The sequence below is a fragment of the Mesoplodon mirus genome, assembly GCF_964341445.2.
Source record: "Mesoplodon mirus genome assembly, chromosome: 1".
In the NCBI taxonomy this organism is placed as follows: Eukaryota; Metazoa; Chordata; class Mammalia; order Artiodactyla; family Ziphiidae; genus Mesoplodon; species Mesoplodon mirus.
Window position 1 is genome coordinate 208,959,172 of NC_138976.1, and position 12,696 is coordinate 208,971,867.

Here is a 12,696-nt window from a genome sequence, read left to right on the forward strand (position 1 = left end):
TCTAGACGTCTACTGGAAGATTCTGAAGAAAAAAAAGAGAGAGTTTAATAATTCATGGCAACTGGCCATTGAAAATGCACTCAAAGCCATTCAAGAAATACCTGATTTGAAAAAAATATGAAATTCTTAAATGAATGAATACTTATAAGTTACAAATTTTAAAATCACTCACTCTATATAGACTAACAAAATATTTATCAGTTTTAGGAAGGAATACTGAAAGAGTACATTATTGAAATGTAAACCCAATCTCCAGATGTACCTAAGAAAGGAGCCATGCTGTTAATTTTCTTCTGATGTCTGAAGCTGTTACATCAAGCATACATCTCAAGAATTTCTTTAAAAGCTTTTGGCCCTGCCACAGGCATGTCAGGGGAACTGCAGACCAGGCCCTATACAATGCTTCTGGCCCCAGCCTATATGCTGTGATACAGACATTGATGCAAGGATACAGGTGAAGCCTGCTTGGACTTTCACTTTTCAAGAGAATATCACCTATGACCACATAGCATTTAGGGAGGACATGGGAGCAGGAAGACAACATTCACAATTAGGCCTGAGAGGATGCCCAATTCCCACATCAATTAAGACATCATCCTTCAAGAGGACATTTTTCTAAGTCTGGGTACCTAAGTACTAGGTAACGCCAAACTAGCATCTTCATAACGTGCAGATTTAGGGGGCAGCCTGTTTGCAAAGCGTGTTTCCAGTAGTTTAGCAGAGTCTGGTCTCTCCTGACACAAAGAATCTGACTGTCGTTTGTTCCTGATTCCCAGAGAAATGGCACATGTTGAAGCAAGCCATAGAAAAAGTACTGTGCCTCCGATGTGCAGGACACCCAGCCCCCACTTAAATAAAATATACTTCTGTGGCCCTCACATCCGACAGTCCCATATGCTGGCCTCTGCAGAGCTTTAGGCCTGCCCTGGGTGCAGCACCTAGGTTTGGCAGGCCTCCTGTTTGGTTATAATGCTCATGTTCCCATTTATTCAGTTATGTTTAGTTCAAAACATTTGTCTGTTACCTTGATGAATTGGGACATCATGAGTGTTGAACTGGATTTTATTAACCTGAGCTCCATCAAAGCAGTGGCCATAAATGGGAAGCTCCTTGGGCAAAAATCTGTGTCCTTCACAGTGTTTTGTTTTGTTTTTTTAACTTTTAACTGAAGTATACATTACAAAAAAAATAAACATTGTAATGGTACAGCTCAATTAATTTTCACAAACACCTAATCAAGAAATCCCAGCACTCCCGGACCCCTCAGAATCACTCTGTCTTCAGAGGAGGCCGCTGTCTGATTTCAAAAACCATAGCTCTCTGAACTTTATATATACAGTGCATTCTTTTCTGAGTCTGGCTTTCTTCATTCAACGTTATGTTTTAGAGATCCATCCAGGTCCTTGTGGTTAGCAATAGTTTGTTCATTCTCATTGTAAGCATACTTCTTGTATTACGCTTCACTTTATTGCATTTCACAGATACTGTGTTTTTTTACAAACTGAAGGTTTGTGGCAACCCTGTGTCGAGCAAATCTATTGGTGCCATTTTTCCAACAGCATTTGCTCACTTCATGTCTCTGTGTCACATTTTGGTAATTTGCAATATTTCAGACTTTTCCTTTGTTATTATATTTGTTATGGTGATCTATGATCAGTGGTCTTTGATGTTACTACTACAACTTGCAGAAGGCTCAGACGATGGTTAGCATTTTTTAGCCATAAAATCTTTTAAATTAAGTTTTGTTCTTTTTTTTTAAAGACAGAATGATATTACACACTTAATAGATCACAGTATAGTACACTGGGAAACCCATAAGTTCGTGTAACTTACTTTATTGAAATATTTACTTTATCACAGTGCTCTGGAACAAAACCTGCAGTATCTCCAAGGTGTACCTATATTATATAACATTCTTCTGTATGAATATGCCAGAAATTATATATTTTATATGTATATACATATATATATATATATTCATTCAACTGGGTTAATTTCCATTTGGAGTGTAGCTATGAACTTTTAAGCATTCCTTGATCTGTCATTTGGGGCTCATGTGTATGTGTTTCTGTCAGGTAGAATTGCTCTATATTTAAAAATTGTGGGGCTTCCCTTGTGGCTCAGTGGTTAAGAATCTGCCTGCCAGTGCAGGGGACACGGGTTCGAGCCCTGGTCCGGGAAGATCCCACATGCTGTGGAGCAACTGAGCCCATGCACCACAACTACTGAGCCTGTGCTCTAGAGCCCATGAGCCACAACTACTGAGCCCGTGTGCTGCAACTACTAAAGCCCACGTGCCTAGAGCCTGTGCTCTGCAACAAGAGAAGGCACTGCAATGAGAAGCCCATGCACTGCAACGAAGAGTAGCCCCCACTTGCTGCAACTAGAGAAAGCCCACACGCAGCAATGAAGACCCAACGCAGCCAAAAAAATAAATAAATAAAATAAATATTAAAAAAAAATTATGGGGTTTCCCTGGTGGCGCAGTGGTTGAGAGTCCGCCTGCCGATGCAGGGGACACGGGTTCGTGCCCCAGTCCGGGAGGATCCCACATGCGGCGGAGCGGCTGGGCCTGTGAGCCATGGCCGCTGAGCCTGCGCGTCCGGAGCCTGTGCTCCGCAAAGGGAGAGGCCACAACAGTGAGAGGCCCGCGTACCGAAAAAAAAAAAAAAAAAAAAAAAATTATGAAGTTTCAACTTCTCTTGATAAGTAAAGCCTTGCCACTGGGTGGCTCCTGTTTTTGCATGGCAACACTTGGCTGGGGCTGAGTGGCAGCGCCTCCTCTCAGTGGGATGTGTGCCTCCCACTCTCTACCTTTGCCTGTGCTCACACAGTGTTCGTCTCCCACGTCATTCTCCCAGCCTCTCCTAACCTCTCAGTCATGGCATCTGCCCTGCCACCACCCATCTAGGCAGGGTTCTGCCACCTTGTCTAGAGAGCTGGGAGGCACTTCCTGTGAGATTGTTTTTCTAAAGATTTGTTGCAGCCTCTCTCCTCTCCTCACTTGTGAGCCCTGAGCTTATCTTCCTCCAGCAAGTTGCTGTGATCTTTAGTCAGAAGGCTTAGGGAAAGAAATGGGCCCTGGAGTATAATGCCAAGATGCAGGTGGTCTTTTTGGCTTATTCACCCTATTCTGCTGACATTGTGACTAGAGGTACAGCCCAGGGCCCAAAACCCCTCCCACAGTCTTGGAGCTGCAGGTGGGAAGCTTTACCTCACAACTGCAGAGATAGCCCAGCGTGCACAAACACACCATTTGGATATAAACCGGAGTTTTTTCTCCACACCTTTGCAGGTTGTCATTCCAGACACATCAGTGTACCTCCTCTTCCCTAGAGTATTGTGAGGAAAAACATCTTCCTTTTTTGGTTCCTATAAGGGTCCTATGAAGGAGACCTAATTCTTTTCTACATGTCTGTTTTTTATTGTTTGGGTTTTACCTCATTGGGCCTTGGTCTAAATACTGGAGAATTAGTGTTACTATATCAAACAGTGTCTTTGGGAATCATGAATAATCTGCACATTATTATGTTTTAAACAAGATAAGTTTCAAAATTAGAAAAGTAATATTCGCTCTACTGACATTTTATGAACAGAAACATTGATTGCATAAAAGGAACATCAACACAAATTTCTTGCATGGCCCAATATATTCCAATCATGATGAAAATAAAAATAAATTGCTTAAGCCAAGCTTGCATATAATTTTTAAGACCCTTTCCTGACCTTCTTCTAATGTAGAAATGGAGAACAGTGGTCAAGCCCAAACAAATGAGAACTGGAAAGGACCTTAGAAATCATCTCATGCAAATTAAAACTCCAATGGGTGAGGAGTAGGGGTGACTGTGGTCACATGAGACACCTTCCCGAGCTCAAGTATCACTAGGACGATTGAGTTTTATGATGTTTGTCAGCTGGTATCTGGTGCTTCCTCCCCTGTTTACCTTAACCTTCTGAGTACATTGGAATGGATTGTGTAATAGTCTCTCGTAGTAGAAATTACAAGGAAAATTTTGTCCATCCATTTATTCAAAGAACGGTGTTAAGTGCCATGAAGAAAAGCAAAATGGGATGGGGGATTGTCAGGGAAACCCTGAGGGAATGAGGGGATGTGCCTTCCAAATACCTAGTTTAAGAATATCCTAGACCATCAAATCCTAGGATGTAAATAATGTATGCTCTTTATGCATAACAGAGGTTGTACATAGTAGGCATTCACAAAGACTTCTGAAAGAAGTGAATTCATGGGTTTGATATGACTTTATGGGTTGTTTTGAATGTTCAAGCATCCTTCATGGTGGACTAGGCTCTGTGATTTATAATGAGAATTGACTTTATACAGTAGATCATGACCCATGGGCAGTATTCAGCCCACAGATATGGTTTGTTTGGAGCATATGGTATTTTTAAAAACCAGGAAATTTTATATCAAAGTCTGAATTTTACCATATCTTAAAAACTCAGTTTGACAAAACCAGCCCTGAATTCCTGTGTAGTTCCAGCAATTGGCTGAGCTCATGGCAGCAACCTTCTTCAGATGGGCTTCTGGTCCCTGGTTCTCAGCTCCCATTCTTCTATACCCTGTGCTGGTAAGGACTTGCTTTTGCAACTTGCAGGCTGAGCTCCTGTCATCATCCTGTTGGATGTTTTGCTCTGAAGATGAATTAATGCCATAAATTGTCATTTAAAATGAATTGAGTTGAATTTATAAAAATGTAGGTATCAAATATTTTTAAGTAATGCCTCAAAGGTCAGTTTGCTTTCAGGAATGGGTGCAAGTAATGGTTTTGTTTTAAATAAATTTCCAGGCTCTTTTAACTGAGAAGACCTAAAGGCAGTGAGCCCATCTCACTTCCAGATCTGTGTTTCTAAGGGCCATTTTTCATTAGAAGGAGCAAGGCCCCTGAGAAAAATGTCAAGTAATAGATCAGGGCCAGGGAATCTGTAAAGTGTGCCTGAAACATTTCATCATACCAGCAGGCACAAAAGCACTCAGAGATTACTGCGGACTGTGAACAGTACATAGAAGCTAGGTGAAGGCACAGTTTGAATACCTCAAATAAGAATGGCAATGGATTATAGCACGTCAAATGCAAAATCCTTTTTATAACAGAGGGAATAGGGCCAAAAGGGTCATAGCTTTTTCTGTAGAGGAATGCTAACTAATGAGTACAGAAGGAATCACAGAGTTAGAAAATCACCACTGTGAAACTTCCAACATAGTCACTGATTTAGGCAAAGATGGGAGCTAAAACCACTAAGTGAAAGGTTATTGCATGGCAAGATATTCACACAGACCTAAAGTCTTACCTTGCAGGATATTTCTTAATTACAAGGAGATGAAGACACTACCTTAACCAATGTCTTCAGCATCACCAATAACACGCCAGCCCGACATTTTGTGCCTCCTGATATGATACAAAAGGAAGTACATGACATCACCTATGTGGGATTCTTGGCGAAAACGTTTCACCTAAATCTAATCGTAAGGAAACAATCAGACAAATACATATTAGGGGACATTCTACATGATAGCTGGCTTGGACCCTTCAAAAAGTGAAGGGGTGAAACACATAGGCAGAGAATTGCTACCCTAGATTATAGGAGACTAAAGGCAAGTGAACTCTGATTAGATCTTGAGCCACATATACACGTACCACACGCACAGCAATTTAGGACATTGTTGGGACAGTTGGGAAAATCTGAATATGGACTGTATGTTGAAACTGAATCGATGTTAAATTTCTGGGGTTTGATAATGTGAGAGAATGTGATCATTGTCTCATGGTTATGTAAGAAGATGTCCTTGTTCTTAGGAGACTTATACTGAAGTACTAGGGTGACATGATATCTGCAACTTACATTCAGATGGTCCAGCCCCTGTACCCCACAAATACATATATATGTATAGACAGGGATATGGAAAGAGTGAAAAAGATAAAATGAAGGTGACAAAATATTAATTGGTGAAGGTAGGTGAAGAATCTGTAGATGTTCACTGTATTCTTTCACCTTTTCTATGGCCATAAAAATATTGCTAAATAAATGCTAAATAGTTGCGGGAAATACGGCAATTTGCCTTAAATTAATTTTAACTCTTTGATTTATCTTTAACTCTAGTGAAATATTTACATGTAAAATTTATTTTAAGTTAATTAAGGTGTTACTCTACGTACAGATTCTTAGCTATTGTACAAGAATCCCTAGAGGATTTAGGACGGGTTTTATGAGCCTTTTGATACATGCAGAGTGTTTGTATATGTGTATTTTTCTGCATAGAAGGTCCATCATAGCTTCTATCATATCCTCAAAGGGAGAAGCCCATCCTTCAAATAGTTAAGAACTACTGACCTAGAGTAGATTTACAATTTATAATGCATTCTTTATTCTGAGTATCACATACTAGTTAGCATTTCAGACAGTTCATGTATAAATTTGGTAATTGAGAATGTAATTCTCAACTTATGTAAAGCAAATGAACCTTCAGCAGATTCCAATTTATAAAAAGATTTGCTTATATCAGCTGATAGTTCAATGTAAGTTTATTTGACCACAGAGATTCTGTTACTTAGAAACACACCATGACATTCTAATAACATGATGTATTCCTTTTCTTTTCCAAACTAATATGTGTTTAGTGCAATCACATGTTATTTTTAATGCAGTCTGCTTTCCCTTGTGTGGATTCACATTCTTCACATTTTGTGCAAAGGGAAAAATATGCTAGACTGTAAATTTTTTAATCCATTTTTATGTAGAAAGGGAAATATAATGTCAAAGAAGAAACAGTCATGCCTTTATTTTTTAGTTGTGTAATCACTAAGCTCTATTAATCTAGTTAGAAACATTCACCTCTTTGCACATAACAGTGTGTGACAGACCAAATTCCAACATGACTTATAGTTTCAATTGTTCCTGTACAGCATGTTGAAGCAACAACACGTGAGTAATCGTTAATATGCCAAAGTGTTGTTTAAGACATATAGGATGAAATGTATACTAACACATATCTATACTGTTTACAGTAGATTTTAGTTTCTCTGAAAATCTTTCACAAATGCCTCTGGGTCTGTTGGAGTAGGTTTAATCAGAGCTGATGTTTACAAGGATAGTAAATATTTAAACTCCCCAGGAGAACCATCTGCCCAGAGCATGCTGCACCTGGCCAAGGCTTACACGCAGACTCTTACTGTATCCCCGTAGACCCACTTGTGGGTTATCTCTGAGGTAGGAATCCATATGCAGGACAGGTTTACTGATCAAATATTCTTCTAGTTTGGCTATTTTAAATGGAGTTTTTCTCCCTTTTTGGTGTTATATTATTACAGTGAAGCACACTTATAAGTCAGAATTACTTTTGTTTCCTATAATCAGGATTTTTTTTTAATCTGCTTCTAAACTATTGCCATATCTATGACAATAAGTAGTTTAGATTCTATGAGTCCTGGTTTTACTCTGTGTTTAGAGAGCCCTTGCTCAAGTAAGGCTCGAGCCCTTGCTTAGCCCTTGTTCTAAGCTAGTTTCATTCTGTTCTGTGTGATGGATATGAGCATGCAGTGACACAGCACAAAGACCGCCAGGCTCAAGAGAGACGCTGACATGGCTGCAGAGTCCCACTTGAGTGCAGCCGTGTACAGAGAGCATTTGCTGACTCCTGCCCTGCTGTAATAGGCCCACTCCTTTTTCCACTGTATATCACAATCTAAGGAATCAATGTCCTTTAATAATTAATATCTACCATATTATGAGACTTGGCAGCCTTGAGCAAGTCACTGAACCTTCCTACCTGCTGGTTTCCCAGTGCCTATCCATGATGGAATGGACACTCATCTGACGTCCACCCTGTTCTCAGTACTGTCATGGACATCACCTTATTTAACCTTCCCAGCAGCCTTGGTAGGCAGATGTTCTCCTCAATTTCATGGGCAAGGAAACTGGAAATCAAGAGTCTAAGTAACTTGACCAAGCCCACAGCTAATAAGGATTCCAGTTCAGACCCAAGATACTCGTTCTTGTTTTTTTCATTTCAAGAGATGGACCTCATGTTTCACAGACTTCTAGGGTTTAAGGGCCCCTGAAGTCATCTGGTATATGTTAGAGCTGGCCAGAAACTTCTATTTTCATAAGTACTTTTAATATTTTTGAATTTTAATTTGAGAGTCTGAATTCAACTATGGACAGTTGAATAATTCAGTTATCACCAATTTGTAAGTACTTCTCCTATGAGGAAACTTTCTGGTTTCTAAATAAGGGAAAGAGATGGAATAGATATCATAGAGGGTTTTACCCAGCCCTTTGAGGTTTCACTTAAACAGCAGAACATGAGTATTTCATTCTTTTATGTCAGCATCTATGAACCTAGTAATTCATGTTGTTTAAATGATGGCTTTGGAAAACATCGTCAAAGTTGCTGTTATGGAGAACAATCAGTTGATTACTAAGTATTACCAGTTGTCAAAGCATGACTTAATTTTTTATAAAATATACTCTGTGCCTTCTAATGTCCATGTCAGGAAATATTAATAAGAGAAATTATTCCTTATTAATTTTATGACCCTATATAAATCTTTATTGCTTTTCCTTTAAAAATCCTTAAATTTTGCAGATTTCTTTTTGTTTTGTTTAGGAGTAGTATTAATATCAACTTTGGACAACTCGAGCTGATTGTTTAGACTGAGGAATCAACAGTCATTTTAGTACCTACTTTGTACACAGAATGCAGGGATCCAAGAAATGAATTGTCTCTCTTCTTCTAAGTTTTACAATCTTTGGGGGAAAACAAGATACACCTCCTACCCATCTACCGTACAACACCCCACATGCAAAGAAATAATCAATGCAGACCTAACTCATAATACCAGATCTGTCTTTCACGAGGTTGGTGGAACAGATGCCAAGTGCCGAAGGGAGGGGTCACTTCCCAGGGAGCTGGGCTTCTAGGCACAGCTTGTCTTGTGCCTTGGAAGCTCCTTGAGATCAGATCATATGGCTCGAGTCAGATGGAGACTTATGGTCTACTTGCTCCCCTTGAAATTGGAAGTTGGTGCTCATTAGGGTTCCGCTCCCCTGCCCTTCTCTTCACCTGCCCCTCAATGTGTATCCTTTCCTTTGGATTCCACCCCAGCTGAGTGCATTCCCATCCTCCTGCCTGAATTCCATGGTGACCCCCCCCCACCAACTTGAGCATATTCTCATCCAAACTGTCCCTTTCTTACAGCTTCTCAGCAGTATCAGTGAGACTCAGAGCAGTTCTCCTTTTTGTCTCCTTTTCTCTTCTTTGTGTGTGTCCTTTACATGGTAGATCACTATCCACTAGTAGTTCTTCTCTTTTCTTTTCCTTTATTCTCTTTCTTTTTACATTCAATCAGTTCATTTTATTTTTAATATATTCTCAGTTATTCATGGCTCATAATGTCCTTCTGAGATTGAGCCCCTCAGAAGACCACAGGTGGTCACTAATTATGGCAAACTTGCCCTCAGACTTAGTCTCCACGATGAGAATGTAGATATTTTTTTCTTTCTTTCAAACTCTCTGTCATACCTATTCCTGTTCATGCTTGTTCTTCCTGTCACCTGTACTGTGTGGGTCCCACTTATTCTGTTTCTAGATTATTACAGTGGTGGCTCTTTTTCCTTCCTGAAACCATTGCTTTCATGACATACTCCTCCCTTCAGAGTTTTTTGGTGGTGCACTACATTTCTCATCACAGTAAGTCTGGTCTCTTCTTGCTGGCCTTCCAAGCCGTCCCAGGCCTCTAATTTCCTGTATAATCTTTCCTCCACTGGTGAACCTCAACTATGCTTGGCTCATGCCTCTTTTAGTCAGTCATTCCTTCCCCCTCAACTGATTCAAATCCTATTTCAAGGCCCAGCTCAAGCCTGTTGATCTTTTCTTCTCCAAACCCAGTTCGAGTTATTTCCCGTACCATATATACCACAGGCTTCCTTTATTACTCCTGATCTAAATTTGTCAATTCAGGGAAGCCATTTTTGCCTATAGCACACAGCATTATGCTTAACATAATGTGTGGCACCAGTAAAAATTTGGGATTTTGTCCTTTAGCTATATACCCATCATCTGTGGCTTAAATTTCCACATACTTACCAAATCTAAAATGATCTTGAAACAAGCATTATAATTTATAACACTTCCCAATGAATTTAAAGGTTTATACTACATAGTTTGAACAGTTATTGGAATAATCACATTCTTATGTGTGAATGGGGTATCATCCTCACTGCTCTTAGTGGTGTCCATGCAGACCAGGGGCAGATTTCAGCTAGTGTAGTGGGTGGTGTTTTCCATGTTAATAAAAGCAGCCATCCCTAAGAGTAGTTAACTTTAACCTCACAAGCCTGACTCCTAAGAGATGTGTGTAGAGTCATTTGACAATACAAGCCCAAGGAGAGATTGTTGTATCTTCTCGCTCCTGTTGGCAGCACCTGCCAAACCAGATGCCCTGCATCCTCAGATTTAGAGGTGCACCATATGCACTCTCAGGTGTCCAGACTTTCCACTTTGGGGACTTCATTCAGAAGATGCGTGTTAAGTCCAGACTCAGCCACCTACTCCCTGTCATTCCCAAGCGCCACACACTCACCCTCAGGATGAGTGTCATCCTGGGGTCATCCTGACCTGCCTTCTCCATAGGGAGTGACACAGTCTGACAGAGACGAGGATGTGAGCCCAGTCTGTGCACACTACAGCACTGTGCCATGTTGTGCCTGTCCTACAGAACACATACTCATGCTGACTGCCTTTCAGGGTGTTTCAGGTTGGAGGTCAGTAGTCTTTGGTTGTGGCAGAAGTGCTCAGGGCTGATGCCACCCTAGGAGCTCCAAAGGAACAGACACATCTACTAAACTTCCTTGCCCTGGCATACTCAAAGGTTGGCTGTGTCCAGGCAGCTGTAATCTGCATACCTGAGAAGCGTTTCTTCAGACCAGAGCTCTCCAGCGAAGTTCTCTGAAAGTGTGGGAGGAGCTGAGCAGAGGATAGGGACCAGGAACTTTGGCTGAATGTTTCTTATGATTCTTAAAACTTGATGTGTGATTTATATAGTACCTTGTCTACTGGTTTCAAGAAATAAGGGTGGTTAGGGAGGCAGGCAGGAACAGTGGCAGCTAACCCTTTCTGATGGTAGCAAAGCTGTTTTGTCTGAAGAGAGTCTGTGTACTTCCTCTTTAGGGATACTTTAACCCCAGGGCACCATGAACTCCTAATGAGCCATGCTTGAAAACCACTGATGTGTTCATCAATGCATTTATATTCACACAGCATGCTATTTTATAATTGAATCAAGTGATCTCAGAAAAGTAAAATGACTACATAATTATTGGAGACCAAGATGGGCACCCAAGTGTCCTGATTCCTGGTGTAATTATTTCCTTATGATTCTAGGCTATATGTTTCTTTAACCACATCTTATCTTTAGTGCTTTTTGAAATATTTTCATCTACAATAAGCCAAATCTCAAAATTGAAAAGTTAGTTAGTATTCCTCGTACTTATGTGCAAAGATGACACACCATTAATATTTTCAGACCATAGCTGGGCCAGGATTTCCTTAGTGTACATATGTATTAGTAATTACAGCATATTTCTGAAGCCAAACAGAACACCTCTTTATTTTAAACATTATATATCATGAAGAATGTTTGCTATATGGACATTTATCACTTTTTTAAAAGGGGAATTAAAGCTTCTATCCAGAGCATGATGAAGTTTCAAAGCAAACAAGTTCAATGCTAGACATATTTTATATTTTAAATTGTAAAATCAGAAATAAAAGCATCTTCCAACTTAAAAACAAAGCTTTCATCAGTCATTCTGATTTTTAACCTTTCTAGAGATTCTGCTCCCAACAGGGTGTCCCTGAGTGCACAATAGGGTCTCAGTGTTCCTGGGCCTGGTGTTACCCCAAGGCTTCCAGGGATTGCTGTGTCTTACTGCAACTTGTGCTGTTTGCACACTCTAGAAACCTACGATCTGGGAGTACCCCCAGGTCCAGGCAGAGGGGCCTCAGGAACCCGGCATGCTTCATTGCATCATCACCCTGTTCTGCTGACTTCATCACACTTGGCCTGTTGATTTGATTGTCTATTTGATTTCCTGCTTATTGCCCCTAACGCAGTATGCATTGCCAGAGAGCAGAGACCTCATCTGATCTATTCATCCCTGTCTCTGTAGAACAGCACCTGGGACACATCTGATTAAAGTCAGAATGAGAAATGAATGCTGGAGTGTTTCAGTATTCGTCTGTGTTGTCCAGGATGCTAATTCTTTTGACTCACCTTATTCAGTTTGAGTCCCCTCTGACACTAATTTTGTTTACCGTTTAGGTTGCCTTAAACCACTTATGTCAATGCGTTTATATTCACACAGCAAGAAGCATTGCACAAGGGTTCTTGTTGATTAAATGAATAACCATATCTTCTTGTTTTCATCTGTCTCTTACATTCAACTTGGCCAGTTTAAATTAGCAATGCTTCTACATTCCTAAACTAGTTATAAATCTCAACTTTTGTTCCATAGGATTTTATTTCTCTTCTTAGCCACTTGGCTTAAGCCTTTGACCCTTGATTCTAACAGTTTGTATCATATTATTATTCTTGTTCATTTTGTAATCTCAAAAACCTAGATATTAAGAAAAGGGGCTTAGAATTAACATTAGCTTAAATGGGATAAATCAAACTT

At 40.1% G+C, this 12,696-nt stretch overlaps 1 protein-coding gene across 2 annotated transcripts in view; it reads left to right on the forward strand.

Moving 5' to 3' along the window:
* CENPP (centromere protein P) overlaps window positions 1–12,696 on the forward strand; it is a 232,136-nt gene that overhangs the window by 126,400 nt on the left and 93,040 nt on the right. The gene's annotated exons all lie outside the window — the stretch shown is intronic.